We start from the raw sequence: 21,203 nt of genomic DNA on the forward strand, positions 1-21,203 counted from the left end.
TGGGTAGGGACGAATCTGGTGATGGTTAGTGATATCTGATCGTGAGGTGGGATCGTTGGTTGATGATTGAGGTGGTATGGCCTTTGGAAGACTTTCTTTGGTTTTATTTAGATTGTTCTATGAGATCCCACATTCATGCTTAGAATATGGCATGGGGGTGACTGTTTAAAATAAAGGTTTGGTTCAACCTAGTCTATGGTCAGGTGGTTCATGGAAGTTCCATACCTGGTCGACTCATGTAATCATCAATAAGAGCTCTTCTTCCTTGGTATTTTATGGGTAAATATACTTGTTTATATGTGTGTTATATGGTTGTTATGTCCTTGATATCTTGTTGGTTATATGCTGGTTATGAGTGAGTTTTATGATAGTGAAAATATATGGTTCTTATCATATATGATTTGTAAATGAATCAGCAATGAATCTATGACCTATTAGATGATAATGCAGTTAATGTGATAAGGCATCAATGCTTCTTGATGATTCTTAGATAAGAATAAGACCCCTATTCTCAAATATATTATTATGACCTGTAGAATGCATATTTGCGACATGTTTGACGAAATTCCTTTCATGGCTAGTAGGGGTCCAGTCAAGTCCTCATTCAAGTATTTGCATTTGTATCACTATTTTGATGTTACTTATCATTTATGGAATTTTAATGGAGTTCTAGGAAGTGGTCTGAGTCCTAGCCCTAAAAAAGTGGCACAAAATCTAGAGTCACTCGCATAGAACTACCTCGAAAGGTCCCTAGTCACAGGCATGCCTTGTTGTGTGAGTGACTAGAGGTTCCCAGTCGTATGCATGCCCATGTAAAGGGAGCGATTGAGGCTTTTATGTAACAAAATGTTAATTTGTCTCAGGAATTGGTCACTTGGATGGGTTGGATGGATCTTGGGGGTTCTATTGTAGGTGTACAAGATGAGGTTGCTTGTGTTCCATCAGTTCCATTTCCTTAACTGATACGCAGGGAGTTGAATCATATAATAGTAACTCTTTGTCACATGTTTAACCCGGTTGGCCAGTTACTTGGGTAGATGTGGGAAGAAGGTGTTACAGAGTGGTATCAAAGCATGATTCCATTCTCTTTGGGTGGTGTATGGTTTTCGTTCTCATTATGTGATATTTGAAACCATGGAGTGGTATCAGAATGGGTTCTGTTCTCTTTGGGAAATGTCTAGTTTTTGTTCTCTTTTGGTTTTATCTGATACTACAGAGTGGTATCACAACATGGTTCAACACTTGGACTCGATGGGAAGAATGTGTTTGTCATGAATACTTGTCGGTTTCACATGTGTTATTCATGCTTACGATCTATGTGTTTGTTGTGTATGCATGGTTATGGTTATTGTTTCTGTTATGCCACAATGTAGAAGTTGATGATGTTCTTTTTGGGATGTGTTTTTCATGAATGCATATCAGTTGTATATGCATTTGTTATGCATGTTGGTGTCTATATGTTGTGACGCATGCATTTTAATCGTTATAGTTATGCATGTATAGTACGTTAGTCATGCAATGTAAGGTCATTGTATGCATTTTATGTCATCATGATGCTAATTTGTTGGTCGACATAGAGGAGGAGTGCAAATAATCAAAGCAAGGTTGCAGCATCAGACCTTGAGTAGAAGGAGATCGTCATACAGATATTATATATTTGGCATGCATGTATGTGGTTAATGGTTGTTTTAAGCATTAGGGTTATGTATATGCTTTTCATTCTATTATTATGGTTACATGTATGATAAATGCTAGTTCAATAGTGTAGCCATATGCACATGTGTCAGATAGCCATGAATGATAGTAACTTGTGGTTGTATGAATTGTTGTTGTTATTATATGATAGTTAGCTTGATGATTATGTTATATGTTGTTGATAAGTATGTTATATGTTAACTTGTTGGTTTTTATATGATAGTTAACCTAATTATTAGGTTTATTGCATTAATATCTTGATGTTATATGTATCATGCTAATTTGGATTGGTCTACGTAGATGGTTAGGGTTATGACATCTAGGTATGATTCGACCTATTTGTGATATTGTGTTGTACTAATATAGGCTGACTATGCATATGTGATTTTTATGAATGAATGACAATTGTTTATGAACTTATGAGGTGAACATGTTATCTAGTTAGTGTTATGGATATAATGATCTTATGTATGTTTGATTTGATATGTTGTGAAGTTATATCATGTTAATATATATAGATTGTGCAGATAAAAAAGCCTCCCTTGAGATACATCAAGGAATGAGTTTTCTTATGTCATCTACTTGGGTGTTTGAATGTTTGATTATGTTGTTTATTTGGTGTTTGAGTGTTTAGTGTTTATTATGTCATCTATATGTTGTTTGAATGTTTTATTAATTGCCTGATATGAGTATGTGTCTGAAAGATTGCACGAATGAATGGTCTTGTTTTAAGATGGTTGTATTGACACATTATGTGCTGAGACAATTGATATATACTTTAGTGTAAGTGTGTGGTAGTTGTAGTATTATGATTTTGACTATTAGTTGATTATGACATGGTTGTTAGTCTTGGAAAATGTTGATTTTAAATTGATAGACATGATGCATTGATTTATGGAACATGTGTGATCCAGATCTTGGGGGGAGGCCCCCAAGATCTAAAAGATTGAAATGGATCTTGGAAGGAGAGACCCCCAAGATCTGAAAACTTGCAATGGATCTTGGGGGAAAGGACCCCAAGATCTGAAAACTTGAATTGCTAGAAGAAAAATAGGAGAATGACCAATAAACAAAACCACAAAGAAACTTTTTATTAAAACCCAAGTGGAAATAAACCAGTTAGGGCACTGGTAGCTTATCTCTGAGAAGAGATGTGTGGCTACATGCCTCTGAACTGTAAAGGCTACATTGTGGCGGACAATCTGTCCTTTTACAAAATGTGGCTTGTTACTTATAATTCTTTTCATTTACAATACCGCGGGTCAATTCCATGGGTGAATGAATACCATGGGTGGATTTTACAATACCACGGGCAGATGCCATTCACAATACCATGGGTAAATTCCATGGGTCGATGAATAATATGGGTGGATGAGTACCATGGGTGGATTTTACAATACCATGGGCGGATGTCATTTATAATACCATGGGTAAATTCCATGGGTCGATGAATAATATGGGTTGATGAGTACCATGGGTTGATGCCATTTTCCATTCGGATCATTCCTCCCTCCTTAAGAAGCAATGGTCCCCATTGCGTAAAGTTCCCTCCTGCAAAGCCTTTGTTGAATATGAAGAGCCATTGAAGTTAAGGGTTTTATGTGGTTAACCCAAAACCCTGATAAATGAAAATCCGAGGATAGAGATACCCTGTAATGCTTGTGACCAACTATGATTCTGACAGTGTGCGGCCTAGCAAATGGACTTCGATGACAAGGATTTTATGCGGTTGACCCATAACCATGATGTTGGTTGCTGATGAAGTAGCGGGTGCCTACATAGCCTAGGGTGGGAGGGCACATCTCCAAATAACCCAAGCCAAATGCTTCTATGTTGAAATTGATGAATGTGAAGCAGGTGCCTACTAAAGTGGGGTGGGAGGGCACGTCTCCAATGGGAACCCACTCCGAATGCTGCTCCAAAATTAAAATGGGCATAACTCGGCCAGTATAACTCATAATATTTATTATAACTTGTTTTTAGAAGTAAAATGATTATTTTGCATCTTCCCATGAGTTGGAAATCCTTATCTGGACACTCTAAGATCTCAGATTCGCGCTGCAACAGTTCCGTCGTCACAAAAATTCTGATAAAATAGCTGATTGTAAATCAACGATATCTCTCACATCCGAACTCTGATTCGACCCATTTTTTTTTTAAATTGGGTGATTTTTTGAGAGGAATCCAGATCTGGTATTTGTTTTTGTAAATTTTGTACCAAATGTTTCAGATTTGATCCACAAAGTCGTCGCCCAAAAAAAAATTTCCTGCAAAAAAATGAAAAAAGAAAAATTCTTCCTGCTTGACCCAAGAAAGTTCTCTGTGGAGGTTGTAGCACATGCCTGAAGTTTGTTGAATATTTGTTATCGGGAAAAGTGTCTATTCAGAACGACCCTATCCCATTGGGTTGTGACAGAGACTTCATAAACAAACAGGGAAAACTACTCTTGTATTCTCCTTTATGAACTATGAACGAAGAGGAATAGGATGAACCAACCTGTGTCTTGCGCTAGTCCTTTGATCCAATCTCTCTTCTCTTTGACAGCTTCTAGCTATCTGCTTCCTTACTTGCCCAGCGTCACCAAGTTCCTGCAAGGTCACATAAGAAGGAAACTACACAAAGACATGGATTTATGTTCATAAAAAGCTTAGGATCATATTTAAGCTAAACATACAAATATAACAAACATCAGTGATATACAAGCATGTAGGAGAAACTCAAATAGTTTTATTGATAAAACAAGAAGATCCAGGAGGAGTTACAACCAATGATTCCTGATCCAGCATCAACCTCCCAGCATAGAATCCCCTCTTCACCTCCAACAAAGCATAAATCACCCAATACTCTGATATCTATCTCAAAACCAACAGGAATTCTCTGCAATGTACAAAATTCCAGCCTCTGGATCTCTTGGTGAGGGATCCATATATAGATGTATGCAAAGAGGATGAGTCAGCTCATGAATTGATTAGTGGCTTCTCTCTGTCAGTTCTTTCTTCCACTTGGAGACTGACAGCCTCTTACTCATCACTGGTCGAATTCAGTGAGGCAAGTGTCATTGGGGAAGATTTTGGAAGCTTCCATTGTCTCTCCACCTCATGGAATGACTCTGCCACTTGTCATTTCCTGCTCAACGCACCCTGGTAGTGCATTCAAGTGCGTTGCAATGCACCTATCCAGTGTATTTGGGTGCTTTGCAACGCAGCTAGCTAGTGGAGCATCTGAAATGATCCTGATTTGACTAGTTTTGAGCAGTTTCTGGTGGAGAACTTCTGGGAGAAGCTGTAATTTGTTGACCTTGTTTCTTTAGGAGCTGTAACAACACTTTTAGGGACTTAGGATCCCTTGGTTTATGTACATTTCATGCTTATAGCTGTAAGGCACAAAAATGTCTATAACAGTTGCCCCCTAAAGTATGAGGCCGTTTATCGGGTGAAATGCTTTATTAGGAGGATCCGAAGTTCTTCTAATGCTAGGGAGGAGACCTGTAATAAGATACAATACAATACATTGTCTTCATATTGTTTTCATGATCTAGCTGAGGCGGGCATTCCCATGCTCAGCTTTATAAATTCATTTTCATGTACATAGGATAGACAATTGTCTGATGGTAGACTGATGATTCTGATGAAGTCATCATCCTTTTGGTAGGATGATTATCTGTGCTGCAATGTTGTACATTTCAATGTCTTTATTTTTCCTGAATATATATCGCAGCCCGGATGGATGAAACTAGATCCGAGGTCTTCAATCTCGTCCGATCTTCACTCGAAGTACAAGTTGATCCATGTGAGAAATGTTTTGAAGTCGAACATGGAAAGACATCGCTTGATTACCAGTCAATGATGTAAACTGTTAACAAGCGCGAGAGGAATCACCGATAATGATAATGACCCTCAAGGTACTGCAGTACAATTCACGTGGTGTGAATAAAGGACTTGGCGTCGAACACCACGCAAAATCTTTCGGTCGAAGGTCATTGATGTATACCTGTCGCCGGAAGTGAGAAACTTGACATTGAGGCATGCAAGCTTCAAAGTACTGAATGGGGCGTTCCTAGATCAACTTCTTGGATAATGAGTTGATGTCGACAAGAAGCGATCCATCAAAGGAGGGCCTTAATGAATCCCACATCAATGACACGAAACGGAGCAAATGATTTTGATGGAGGTGAAAACAATGTGGTGATATATGGTTCAGGGTGGCGGTCATGAAAGAATGAAGTATAATGTATCGTAGTAGATGGGACACGGGTGACTTCTCTGGATGACTTCTCTTGAACATGTCGGTGACACTTATGTGATGGATCGGTAGCATTTACCCCAAATGTGGATGGTATGGCATGACCATGGTGATGTGACCGGTGAATGAAACAACCCAACCCGACTCAGGCACGGAGTGGAAGTGTCATGTTCAAGAGCGACTTGCTACCAATAAAGTTTCTTTGAGTTTTCTTCCCAATTTTTCCCCAGTCATTGCTGACCAGTACCTCTTTATTTTTGTCAAGCTTGAGGAGGATAACATATGCTTGTTCTATAATTTGCCCTTCGGGCAAACCCATCGCTATGTTTTAACGAGCCTAGCGATAGTGAAACTCTTTCTCGCCTAAAGACAAGTTTGTCGCTATTAATCTTTTTAATGAGTCTAACGACAAAGATAACTCGGTCCTTTTCATTTTTAGAGAGTCTGAAAAGGTACGTAAAGGTAACTCCGGAATTCCTTTTTCGTCATCTAATCCCTTAAGTCCGAAAAAGTATAAAACAATACAGAGGGATGAATTTTCGATAGTTTTAACGAGCCGAACAAAACAAGTGCTCGATCTTTTTGTGCAATAATCCCTCAGGTCCAAAAAGATTAAAATCTAGAGGAGGGATAGCGCTTCCGGTCACTTTAACGAGCTGGAAGGCCAAAACTCGGCAATCTTTTCATATTTTACGAGTCAGATGAAAAGAGCTTAAAGAAGACTCATCTTTTGAGGAACGAGTGATAAAATGGGTAGCAACTGATTCCAGGTAAGGTTTGGAATTTTCCAATCACGGCAGTGTCACAAGGATGGCTAGTGAAATCACTCTTCGCAGCTGTTCCTCAAAATGGGTAAACAATCAAATGGAGATGAATGATCGGCCAATGAAAAAGTGGAGGTAACGGTGCAAACACGACCAAGGCTTTAATGGCTGAAAATGCTTCATTCACGGTGGTTATTTACTGGAGGATAGTTCATTTTTTAACGAGCTTAAACGCGGGTGGAAACATTTGCTCGGTCTTATGTTTATTTTTTAACGAGCTTGAACTATGTGCTAAAACTGCTCGATTAAGTGGTCTTGTTTTGATTTTTACCATAGATAGCTTTGTCCTTCCAAAGATAGTACTGTGTTTTTCAACTGCTTCATCAAACTAGTTAGAAATGAACAATATTTGCTTTGAAAACGAGATTAAAATGCTAATACTTTACTTCGAACTACGTAAAAGTAATTAAAAAGTGTTTCTTACCTCTCATTTCACCATTTCATTTGAACTTGGTTTGTTGGAGCTTTGGAGGTGTTTTCCCCCTCGATTTTCATCAGCTGATTTCGGGAGATTCTGTGGACGATTCTCGGCGCCGTCTGGACCAGGTAGGAGCTAAACCTGAGCTCTTTCATTTCATGGTTTCCTTTTTGCATTCTGTGCTTTATTCCCTGCTTTTCTGAGCCCCTGGGGTTTGATGGGCTCGTTCTGCCATCAACGCACCCTGAGCACATCGAAACCTGCGTTGAATGTTGGCCTGTATGAAGGCAGTTTGACCTTCAACGCACCTGTAACACTGCTGCAGGTGCGTTGGGCGCAGAAAGAGGATTTGTTGCACAATTTTTGGTGGAATTTTTGCCTGTTTCTCATCAAAATCAGGATCTAATCTCCTCTCTTGTTTGTTTTTGCAGAGATATTGGAGCAAAATGACCCTTACATGGCGAGAATGAGAACATGAAGAAGAGGACATGATTGCCCTACATGATCCTGTTACAGTGAACGCGCTGCGGAACTGTGGCTTGCTGAAGTTCTTCCGCATCTCTAGCATGAGACAGCAGATTAACTTATTGAAGTATTTGCTTGACTCCTGGGATCCTATCAACCAGGTTTTCCAGATTAGGGGAAAATCTATCCCCTTGACTGCAGTAGACATCTATTTCTTGACTGGCTTGTCGAGGCGGGGTGCCCCCATCTCTTTGTCAGGTTCGGCCCGAGGAGGCGATTCTGTGAGAGATTATGTCCACCAGTATTGCAGGGAAGGATCTCAGCCGAGTAAAGACGGGAAGATCATCATCCGTGATGTCACTGATAGGTCCCTTAGGACTATCCTAATTACTTTTGGTAGGATGGCCGGTAGCGCGTATCTTCATGTAGCCAACAGATCCTATATGCAGCATGCCTTGGAATGCCTCCAACTGAAGGTGTTCAACTGGTGCGACGCAATTCTTCTTGTAATGAAAGAACAGTTGACCAAGATAAAGAACGGGAAGTTGAAGAACTTTAGGTTCGGTTCTATTTTGACCACCTTTGCCTTGGAGAAGATACCACTGATGCAGCCGCAGTACATTGCACTCGATTTACCTTCTCCTACTGAACCACGCATGCAGAGATGGGTTGACCATATGTCTAGGCATGCTGGTCAATCTCAGATTTCATTTTCTGATACCTTCTTCAGGTGGTTTGATCATCAGGAGATGGTCTATTCCGAGTATCCATATGCTGGCATGGACTTCCGGGGTGATCCATATTTGGTACTACCTGATGGTGAGCAGTGGGGTGCTATTGGTAAAATCTTTGACCATATTGTTGTTTACTGTTTTGTTTATAATGTCCTTGTGCTTTGTTCTATCAAGACTCTAATTCAAACTCATGTGTACATGCAGATGTTGGTCCTGTTCGTCCAGTAGTTCGCCTGAGAGTACCAGTTGTTGCCCCAGCAAGAGAGGCCGCCGGAAGGGTTATTCTTCACGACCTCGATGTGGCCGAGACTCTTACAGCTGTGCAGGAGTAGGTTGAGAGCCTTACTCTCGGTATTTCAGATGTGAGGATCGATAAGCAACCTTTGTAGTTACAGCGGCATACTACTGGTGTGCCCAGACGATGGACTCGTCTCTTACGCATGATCGCACAGGCTGTGACTTTCTATCACGAGCATCACTAGACTAGGGTGCCCCCCAGCATTTTGCGTTTTTGGGTCGTGTGACCGATTTTGTCTTGGTTACAGAACATTATGTGTAAACCATAAACAGCTATATATGTATTTTTGATTTTCGGAGTTTTGTTCTGGTTGAGTTATGTGATCCACATGTAGAGCATTGATGATGTGTTTCTTTTTATAAATGTTGCAAATGTCTATCTAACACATAGTTTTCTAATGAGTCTGTTAATGTGTTTAAGTTTCTGGAAATATGTTGGTATTGAATAAGATCAAATTGTCTTTCCAAAATCTTAACCCTTAGGAACATGCAATAAATAGCTGGGTTTCGGACGGAATATATACCATTGAGTTGTAGTATTACGAGCTGTGAGTCTAGCCTGACGATTAGTCGGCATATACCATGAGTGATGGCATCAGAGAGAAGTTCTATCAACGCGCTATATTCAGTGATATTGTTCGTTGATCGACCAATACATACACCTCTGAAACTTACTAACTCGCCGCTTGGATCAAAAATGGCCCAGGCTGCGGAGGACAGGTTCCGCGAACTACGACTTGCTCCGTCGGCATATCCAACACATGGTTCCAATGGGTTTGGCATATGCAATAAATGTAAAAAAGGTGGATTACTCGACCAAAACAAACACTCTTAGCGAAAACAAAAATATAACAAAAGCATATTGGTTACTACTAGGCGTAGTAATGCTTGAGGTACAACCCATTACGAGGTTGCGCCAGTGGAATCCCGTCGTAATCCATCAACTCGTAGGCTCCTTTCACTAACACTCGTTTAACAATATAGGGGCCCATCCATAAAGAGTTAAATTTACCTGCTCCCAACTTATCGGATTCTTGGTCGTAAAGCAGGACCAAGTCACCTTCCGAGAAGACACGGGGTTTGACATTTTTGTCGAACTACGCCTTGACTTGTTTCTTATGGGATTCGTTAGCCAACGCGGCGTCACGACGGGTTTCATCCAATTGGATTAATTCCAAGAAACGAGCTTCTTCTTCTGAGGTTCTAGGGAGGAGATCGATTGCGAGTTTGAGAGACGAGATTTCACACTGGACTGGTAAGACTGCTTCCAGGCCATATACCAGTTGGAAGGGTGTGAACCCGGTTGCATTCCTTACCGATGTTCGGTAAGCCCACAAAGCTGAGTACAGGATTAGGTGCCATATTCTTTTGTGAACTCCGATCATCCTTTGCAGCATGCGCTTTAGGACCTTGTTGATTGCTTTAACTTGTCCGTTGGCCTACGGATAATATGGAGTAGAGCTGTCATGAGACAGCCCTAGTTTGGCAGCTAATTCAACCATCATGCGATTGTGAAAATGCGATCCATGATCTGTGACTATAGCCTGTGGTACGCCGAATCTGGTGACTACATGATTGAAAAAGAAAAGGGCAGCTGTTTCACCAGTATTATCTAATGTAGGCATCGCCTCGGCCCATTTGGTAAAATAGTCAACTGCGACTATAATATACCCATGCCCCCCAGTCGAGGTGGTGTTACATGTCATGAAATCGATGCCCCATTTGGCGAATGGCCCAATAGCAACTATTGGCTGTAAAGGTGCGAGTCGTCTTCTGGTTTTGCTATCAAAAATTTGACAAGCATGGCAACTTTTGACTGCGGTTATGCAATCTTTGAACATTGTTGGCCAGAAGTATCCTGCTCGTAAGATTTTTTGTGCTGTAGTGTATCCAGATTGATGCCCCCCACACGCGCCTGAATGACACTCATTCAGGGCTTTTTCGGCTTCCTCATGGGTGAGGCACCTCCTCAGAACTGTATCAATACCGCGACGGTAAAGTGTATCACCGACGATCATGTAGTCTTTTGCTTGGTATCGAATACGTTTTTGTTCATAGTGAGAGGTGTTTGGCCTGAATTTCTGGGTTTTCAGATAAATGATTATATCCCCATACCACTCATTTCTTGTAGATATCAGAAACAAACTTTCATCCATGATTGATTCTTCGGATGTTTCATCGTTAGACGACGATGGGAGATCGCATAATAATTCTGCGAAAACTAGAGCTTTCTTTGACTTGGATTTTACAAATTCCAGATCAAACTCTTGAAGGATTGCTATCCATTTTGAATATTTGCCCCCCAGCAACTGTCGCGACAATATATAAGTCATGGGGTTGCAATCTGACAGAATGGTAGTTTTCCGAAAGAGGACATAGTGTCGAAATCTTTGTATCGCTTGAACCGCTGCAAGCGCTAGTTTTTCAACATAAGAATATTTTCTTTCTGTATCATTTAAGTTCTTACTTAAATAATAAATAGGATGTTCTATTCCATCGACTTCTTGAACTAAAACCATTGCGATGGTCGTATCTGCTGCAGCCAGATACAGGTTAAAGTCTCTTTGATAATCAGGGGCGTACATTAATGATGCTTTCATTAGGGAATCTTTTAAAGCATCAAAGGAAGCTTGCGCGACCTGATCCCAGTTAAAGGGTACCCCTTTTTTCAAAAGACGTGTATAACCTTTAGCAAGTTCGGCGTAATTTGGAATGAACCTCCTCAGAAAGTTTGCTTTCCCTTGGAGTTTCTGAATCTGAAGCAAATTCGAAGGTGGAGGCAAATTTATGATTGCCTGGACCTTACAAGGGTCGAGACGAATCCCATCCTTGGAGACTACAAAGCCAAGTAAACGGCCAGAACTGATGCAAAATACACATTTGTGCGGATTGAGTCGTATCTTGTAGTGTCGACAACGTAGGAAAATCGCTCTTAAATGCTGCGGATGATCAGTCCGCTTTCGCGAATGAGTCGGAAGGTCGTCGAGATAAGGTTGAACAATGTTTTTGATGTCATGGAAGGCATAATTCATTTCCCTCTGAAACGTCGCCCCTGCTTTCTTTAAACCAAAGGGTAATTTTCGATATGCGAATGTGCCCCACGGACAAATGAATGCAGTCTTTGACTGGTCCTGTGGGCGGATATTTATTTGATTATACCCGGAGAATCCATCCATGAATGAAAAGATTTCGCATCCGGCGCATTCATCAATTATCTGGTCAATGAAAGGTGTAGGGTAGTTGTCTTTTGGACAAGCTTGATTTACATCCCTATAATCGACGCACACTCTAATTGTCCCCTGTTTTTTCATAACCGGGACAATGTTCGATACCCAATCGGTTAGCGGAACCGGGTAGATGAAACCAGCATGGAGGAGTTTTTCAACTTCTGCCTTAATGGTAGCGGCTTTCTTGGGGTGCACCTGCCTCAGCCGTTGCCGTACCGGTTTAACATCTGGATACATCTTGATTTCGTGTTCAACGATACTCGAGTCAATGCCTGGCATTTCACTGTATGACCAAGCAAAGACATCTCTGAATTCGCGAAATAGAGCGTTATATATTTCCAGTTCTGAAGGAGAACAACATTTGCCGACATAAATATTCTCTACAACATCTGTTTTGGTCGAGATATTTATGGCTATAGTCTCTTCAATGTTGGACAAGTTTCGCTCGGAATCCACCGTATTTACAGTATTTGATAGAAAATCAACTACTGAAGGATGGTAGAGGTCATTTTGAGTATCTTCTTCATAATTCGGAAGAAGAGAACGATGGTGGGAATCATTCCATGGTGCTCCTTCAACTACCATAGCTTGGAGAATTCCTTCGTCGGTGTCATGCACTTGCGACCAAGGATCTGAAGGAGTACCATATTCTCTAGACCTATCCATCCAAACGCTTGATGAGCATTGATTTGGGTTTGCCTCCCATGCCAGAAACATTGATTGCTATAATATTTCCATTGGGCTCGGGGGAAAAACCATTGCATGATCCATGTCGATATCGTTTTCTGAGATCTTTGCGGAAGATATCATGTTGCAGGTTCCTATCGACGCTACTTCTGCCAAATCAATTGGAGGTGGAAGAGCGAAAGTTCCCATTAGTATAGGATCTTTTAGTAGGCCTACTCCGATATTCTGAAGCGAATGGGGGCTTCCATGGATCATGGGAATGCTTCCTGTAACTTGAGAACCATTGGGGAGGAAGTTTTGTTGGTCGACGATTGTAATCCCTCCTTGAAAGGGAAATGCAATCTTTCTAAAATAGGTCGACACAACAGCGGCCATGGCATATATCCATGGTCGTCCTAGTAGGATGTTGTAATCAAGATTCCCATCGATGACTTCAACATCTATTTCTACTGTTTTCCCTCCTAGTTCAACTTTCAAGTTATTTAGGATGTCGTACGGGGTATATGTCCTTCCGTCGAATGCTTTTAATGTTGTCGCAGATCGCGACAAGGTTGGAGATCCTAAAGTTTTCTAGCAACTCATCGACATAATACATGTAGATGCCCCCTCATCAATAATCGTTCGGTGAACAGTTTTGTTGAGGGCTTTCACTTGAACAAGGAAAGCTAATTGAGCTGGTAACTGAGGATCGTACCCTTTGTGGTCGAAGGATACAAGATTGGAATCCTTTGGATCAATCCCACCAATGGCCGATAACAAAGCCTGCCTTTGGGATGGGCAGTTTTGTAGTACTTCAAGAGTCGACATAGCGGATGGCGATTGGGCCAAATCTTCCACTATGTTATAATGTTGCGCCGGTCTAGCGTGAGGATTAAATGTCGACTTGTGTACTACTCCCTTCGGCGGTTTTATTGTCAATTCAGGGATGGTGGGTGGTACAACTTCTGTCGAAGTTGTTGTCGAACTACTTGGCTGATCTTTATCCTTGTTGTTCGACAGCTGCGGATTCCCGTAATCTTTGTTCCTTGTCGAAATCAAAGCATCATTCTGCTATTTTGAAATCGACAACATTAGCACTTGAGACGGGGAAGCATTTCCACTTTCAACCAGATTTGTTCCTGGATTCGGAAACGGATCGGTTAACACTGCTGAGGTTTTCGAACTTTTAAAGAATCTCTTAAGCTCAGCTTTGTATGGACATTCTTTTGTCCAATGATCCTCATCGCATATCATGCACCCTGAAGGGGGTTTCCTATTTCCAGGAGGGTTTGAAGAAGATTTTTCGGGAGATTGCTCATCCTGTTTCTTCTTCTTCCCTTTTCCTTTCTTCTTGCTTCCTGGTTGTTTGGTTTCTTTGCCTTTATCTGTCGATACGGCATTTACTTCCGAAGCAAGAAGTTCGTCTTTTGCATTTTGACCTGAAACCTTACGGGCCTTTTTGGATGTGGCCTTTGTCGATTTCATGTCTGTCGTGCCAATCACGCCATCGCCGGCATGAGAGTCATTGTTTGATTTAGGAGGAGGAGGAATCGAGGATTCCGGTCTAGGGGCGTCAGGTATTTTGTCGTAGAGCATGCCGGACTGAGTGTAAATCAAATCCAGATATTGTGCACGAGCGATTACTTGCTCTTCTGTTATGACTCCCCCCTTTGCCACATCTTCCGTGATGGAAGGCAATAAAGACTTAATAAACCATTCAGCTAATAGCTGATCGGGAACGTACGTTTTTACCATCCTACGACGACGTCGCCACTCATGTATATGATCAGATATGTGAGTGGCTTTTGTCTGTTTAAAGTTGGTAAGCAGTTCTGTTCCCATTTCATACCTTATCGGTAATTGAAAATGGGTTAAAAAGGCTGTGGCTAAGGTGCTGAAGTTGTTGAACGAAGCTCTAGGCAATTCAATGTACCATTTTGCCGCTGGACCTGTTAACGTCCTCTGAAAAAGGCGAAGCCTTATTGAATCATCATTTAAAGTGTTTGATGAACACCATAGGTGAAATGTCATCACGTGATTCGATGGATCTTCACCCGGATTTCCATTAAATTTAGGAATATCTGATGGAAGTTTATGTGGAATCGCTGGCCACCAAGGGGTGTAAGTAATTGGATCGTTTGTTAACCGGTTTAAATCAGGTAACTCTAAAGTTGCCACGAATGGTAACTGTTGATTCAGGTTAGGTGAAGCATACCTAGGATACGATGGAATCGCCTGAGAAATTGGTCTTTGCATACCGGCATAATGCATTTGATGCTGGTATGTTTGGTAAGGTTGGTGGACTTGACCATTATAAAATGGTTGATTTTGACCGTTTTGAATGTACGGCTATCCACTATTTGCAAAGATCTGCTGCTCAGTACCTTGGTATACTTGTTGGAATTGTGGTTGTTGGTATTGCACCAGCCACGGTTGTGAAGCCATGTGTTGTTGCCCGATACTAACCGTTTGACCAAGGTGAGGGGTAATTGTACCCGTCTGGGCCTGTGTCGCCCCACTAGTTGGTGATTGTGGTTGAGTCGCAAGGTCAATGGGCTGTTGCACTACAACCTGAGAAACTTGAGGTTGACATACAACAGGCAGTGCTTGAACTTGCGACACAGTCACAATAGCTGGCATAGTCAGTATGTTCGACACAGGTACGCATTGTTGCATCGAATATACAACTCTTGGTTGTTGAGGTAGTATAGGTACCCAACCACTTGAGGTAATTCCAGTATAACCTAAATGTTGTTGTGAACTCTCGTATGGATATCCTCCCGGAGGTGGTAATGAAAGGGCGTACTGCCCCCCATACGGTGGTAATCCAGAACTCAAGGGAATTGTTTGCCCTTGAGGACCGGACTGCCCAAATTGACCTCCAAACGGATCAATTTGTTGAGACTCAACATAAGAGTTTCCGGATATAATTCTGGATGAACAAACAGGAACAGACCAGACTGTCGAAATAGCCCCTGGATGGGCTCCTTCTAGCGGTTGTGAGATAGTCAGGACAGATGGTATGCTGGCGAACATTGTCGGAATGACAGCAGGGAGTTCTGCCATTGCTGTGTTAGAAGACACAGTCCTAGATGTTGACGGTTGTTTAGACATTTGTAGTCTATCCAAAAGATTACCTAGCGATTCTACAGGAACTTCCGCTGATGGTAGACTAACTTCTGATGTCGAAGGAAATAGAGTGATCCCAACCCCAAAATGCATTGGAGTACTTGCTTGAGGATCTTCTATAATTTCTTCTATCGCAATTAGACCAGGTCGAAGGGGAAGACCATCAGGTCCGTAAAATATTTCTGGTGCCGAAGAGGCAGCGACAGATGTTTGAAGAGTAAGACTCTCTAAACCGGTTATAGATGGAACTGGTTCAGTAACACAAGTGTTTGTTCTCAAACTAGGATCAGTACCACTATCCTTCTGTGGCTATTGAACTTCTTCTGTTGAGGCAGGGATTCCAGAAATATTTGGAGTAACCGGAGTCTCTAATGTCGTTGGAACACTTGTTCTAACATTGATAGGAGACTTGGATCCGGTTAAACGAGTTCGCTTTGTCCGTACTGGTTTCGCTTCCGAAGACAAAGACGGTTGACTCGTAAGCCTCTGCGAACGACGGGTTTCAATTGACTTTCTTCCACGATTGTGGATTACTCGATCAACTAAAATAAAAGGGAAAGTGTGTTTCCGTATTAAATGAATTTTAGACGCTTTTGACACAACTTGTTTTTTCAATTTTAAAGAGTCGAGAAAAAACAAAAGATGACTCTAGTCTCCTTCGATTTTTAATGAGCCTGAAGTGACAAGTGCTCAGATGGACCTTTTCCGTTAAGGAGTCTGAAAAGGAACGAAAGGGACTGCTCTGGAGGTCTAGGTAGAGGGAGTACCAAACCAATCGCAAAACTGCAGAATACTTTTTAGGGTACGGCAGTCAATCTTCCTGAATGCTGTGTTCGGTGCATTGTGATCAGTAGGGCGGCCGACACGGCTTCCTATGGATAAAGGTTTTATGCCTATAGGGGTCTCCCAATATATACTCGACGGTACGTGGGAGCACAAGTCCGTACTGGCACTTATCGTCTCAAAGTGGAGGAATCACCCAACCATCAGTGAGGACAACAGTTACCAGGCTTTACGACGCCAGAATACGTCTCTAGCCTAGACCTCTAGATGTTGTGCGTTAAGTTACAAAGCGTTGTTAAGTTCATTGAATTTATTTTAGGTTGATCTTTCTTATGAAGTTTGCCTTTTGGGTTCACCACGAGATGTAGATGTAATTCCTAAAATGCAATCTAAAGAGGATAAGCAAGTTTTTATCTCTTTTCAGCAATGAAAATCCTAGCTACAAGGGGAAAAGAAAGACACAATCTTTTCTCAAAGAGCAAAGAGCACACTGTAAATGCACTTTTCCTAAATCAAGCCAAACAGACTGTCAATATGCAAATGCACATGTGCATGTATTTGTTTTTCACTTTCTTAATATTGATGCCTAAAAAGAAAGTTGTTGTACAAATTTGAATTCGCTTTCAAGTGAAAAACACAAACAAGCTTCTTTTCGAAATCAAAAGGTAGAGACGATTACGACACTTTATGATTTTGAAGTAAACACTTGTTTCAACACTAGAAATTCACAAATTCAAGCCAAAGGCAAAAGTAAAAGCATAATCGACTGTCAACAGCAAATAAACTTTCTCCTAAGATCAAAATCGACACTTACGACAGATCTAAATCCAAGGACGACAGTATGACTAGTCTACTTTTGCAATGGGAAACTGTAAATGACGTAACAAACACACAAAAACAAATACAGTTTCTTTTATACAACTGAGGCAGAATTAAGGCAAAAAAAAGGGGCTTTTAAGCAGACACACACACTGATCATAGGCTGCAAAAATCAGAGGAAAAACTGGAAAAAGTGAGCAAAGAACCTCAGCTGCACAGGGTAGAGCTGATCAACGCACCTGCTACACAGAGAAACTGAATTGCAACGCAAGTAGCCCTCTCGGGAACTGCGTTGAAATGCAGAGTCTCTTCACAGAGCCTGCGCTGGAGCAGAAACGAGAATTCTCTCCGGGTTCTGGGTCACGGTTTGCCGTTTAATCTATGGTTTTTGGCTGGGTAAAAGCAATCAGCAATGCACAATTAGAGGGTTGGTTTAAAAGAGGTTTAAGAGCTATCACAAAGGGTAATCAGATCATTTGTGAATCAACTGTTCAGATCATAAATAGATCCAGTGAGTGGATTGAAGTAGCAGATGTCTACTTTGCATTTGTAAATGGCAAATGCAGTTCGATTCGCTACTTCTAAGTTTATGAGATGAACAACAATAGAAACACAAACAAACTAACTAGACACGATCCCCAGTGGAGTCGCCATTTTGTTATCGGGAAAAGTGTCTATTCAGAATGACCCTATCCCACTGGGTTGTGACAGAGACCTCAGAAACAAACAGGGAAAACTACTCTTGTATTCTCCTTTATGAACTATGAAAGAAGAGGAATAGGATGAACCAACCTGTGTCTTGCGCTAGTCCATTGATCCAATCTCTCTTCTCTTTGACAGCTTCCAGCTATCTGCTCCCTTACTTGCCCAGTGTCACCAAGTTCCTGCAAGATCACAGAAGAAGGAAACTACACAAAGACATGGATTTATGTTCATAAAAAGCTTAGGATCAGATTTAAGCTAAACATACAAATATAACAAACATCAGTGATATACAAGCATGTAGGAGAAACTCAAATAGTTTTATTGATAAAACAAGAAGATCCAGGAGGAGTTACAACCGATGATTCCTGATCCAGCATCAACCTCCCAGCATAGAATCCCCTCTTCACCTCCAACAATTCATAAATCACCCAATACTCTGATATCTATCTCAAAACCAACAGGAATTCTCTGCAATGTACAAAATTCCAGCCTCTGGATCTCTTGGTGAGGGATCCATATATAGATGTATGCAAAGAGGATGAGTCAGCTCATGAATTGATTAGTGGCTTCTCTCTGTCAGTTCTTGCTTCCACTTGGAGACTGAGAGCCTCTTACTCATCACTGGTCGAATTCAATGAGGCAAGTGTCATTGGGGAAGATTCTGGAAGCTTCCATTGTCTCTCCACCTCGTGGAATGACTCTGCCACTTGTCATTTCCCGCTCAACGCACCCTGGTAGTGCATTCAAGTGCGTTGCAACGCACCTAGCCAGTGTATTTGGGTGCTTTGCAACGCAGCTAGCTAGTAGAGCATCTGAAATGATCCTGATTTGACTAGTTTTGAGCAGTTTCTGGTGGAGAACTTCTGGGAGAAGCTGTAATTTGTTGACCTTGTTTTTTTAGGAGCTGGAACAACACTTTTAGGGACTTAGGATCCCTTGGTTTATGGACATTTCATGCTTATAGCTGTAAGGCACAAAAATTTCTATAACAATATTGTTGCAAAATTTGAAACTGAAATATGCATCAAACCCTCATTCCCATGGAATCATAACCTGCTCTGATACCACTGATTCGGATCTTTGGGGAGGCCCCTAAGATCTAAAAGATTGAAATGAATCTTGGAACGAGAGACCCCCAAGATATGAAAACTTGCAATGGATCTTGGGGGAAAGGACCCCAAGATCTGAAAACTTGAATTGCCAGAAGAAAAATAGGAGAATGCCCAATAAACAAAACCACAAAGAAACTTTTTATTAAAACCCAAGTGGAAATAAACTAGTTAGGGCAATTGTAGCTTATCTCTGAGAAGAGATGTGTGGCTACATGCCTCTGAACTGTAAATGCTACATTGTGGCGGACAATCTGTCCTTTTACAAAATGTGGCTTGTTACCTATAATTATTTTCAGTTACAATACCACGGGTCAATTCCATGGGTGAATTAATACCATGGGTGGATTTTACAATACCATGGGCAGATGCCATTTACAATACCATGGGTAAATTCCATGGGTCGATGAATAATATTGGTGGATGAGTACCATTGGTGGATTTTATAATACCACGGGCGGATGCCATTTATAATACCATGGGTAAATTCCATGGGTCGATGAATAATATGGGTTGATGAGTAGCATGGGTTGATGCCATTTTCCATTCGGATCAATGTGAATCACATATGTGGGAAGTTTCATGGAAAAATGCTTGGTATTAGGGTGACAAGGTAACAATTGATATGTTAACATAGCTAATAGTTTGGGTGATGTGACGGTACATACTAAGACTAGATTGCAACAAGGTAAAAAGGAAAAATAAAGGAATTTGATGAGAATTCCATTGGATTTGTTTATAGACCACAATTCTAAACAAATGAGTGCTTTGCATACAGGAAGTATTCTTAACCCTAATCTTGGCTGACATTATGCGGATATGTGCTAGATTTATGAACATGTATTTGAAAGGTATATTAGCTAGTTTATCATTATAGGTATATCTGTGAAGGGAATTAGAGTCCCTTGAGAGATGGCATGTATGTGTCGAGTTATAAGGCAACGTGATTGACACAACAAGAAAAGGTAACTAGTGTATTGTTATGTTTATTTATGCATTGACAATTTTGTGTTTAGGGGAATATGATGTAGGGGATTGCATGGAAAAAGAGACTTCCATGAATTCGTGTAGATGTCTCATGTTGAGATTTCCCTTGGAGGCTTTGGGAACCAAGGGGATTGAGTAATGGTGTTTGTTTCTAGTTTTGTGCTTTTTGTCTTTTGTGATTAGTCTTGCTTAATTATGAATTTGTTTATGTCTGGTGTATGGTCATACCACTTTTTTTCATGGTGTCATATTGTTATTGATTTTCATGGATTTTCTCTTGTTTGTTCTTGCTTTTGCCTTTTATGTTGCAAGGATCTTGGGAATTGGTTTGCGAAAGAGGAAAGTTAATGGAGTTTAGGAAGAGTCGACTGAAAATCGATAGGTAAAGTAAGACTCAGAAGAATCTTGGTGCATGTATAAGGGTAGCTAAAGGCAAGAGTATGACAACCAATTCGAATAGTCAATGGGTCCATTGGGGTAAATGGACAGTGGCAGGACAATCATGAAAAGGTAACAGGCAGATAAAGTGAATGGATGTGAGGCATCCGATGGCTTGGCTAAGTTGGTAACCATTGTTCTTAATGTTGTGCATGTTGTGCATGAATAAATGGAATTCTCTTAACCTTGACCTTATGATATCTGATAATTATGTTGTGATCATGATTATGCTAATGTATATATATGTATACATGTATGTATGTATGTCGTGTCTTAAAGCGTCATTGTGGATCATGATTGCTTTTATGCTAATGTTTATATGTATATACGTATGTATATATGTCATTGTCTGATAGGATCATGATTGTTTTATGCTAATGTTTATGTATATGTATGTATGTATCTAGGTAACTATCCGACAGGGTTGTTAGGGAACCCTATTGTGGAGGAATGATTTATTATGTAGGTGAATGGCATGAAGAGGTTCATGCCTATGAGGAATCAAGTGGAAAGAGTAGCCTTGGCAAATTTATGAGGTTAGTATCATGTGGATATGAGTTTATATAATTTGTTTATACTATGCCTATGTTTACGTTATGGACAGGTAATGTTGAGAGATACATCAATGAAAAGAAAATAGCTTGATATCGATGGATAGTGAGGT

The sequence above is a fragment of the Pinus tabuliformis genome, chromosome 7 (assembly GCF_031772625.1).
Source record: "Pinus tabuliformis cultivar Carrire ecotype Pingquan chromosome 7, CPIR1, whole genome shotgun sequence".
Lineage (NCBI taxonomy): Eukaryota > Viridiplantae > Streptophyta > Pinopsida > Pinales > Pinaceae > Pinus > Pinus tabuliformis.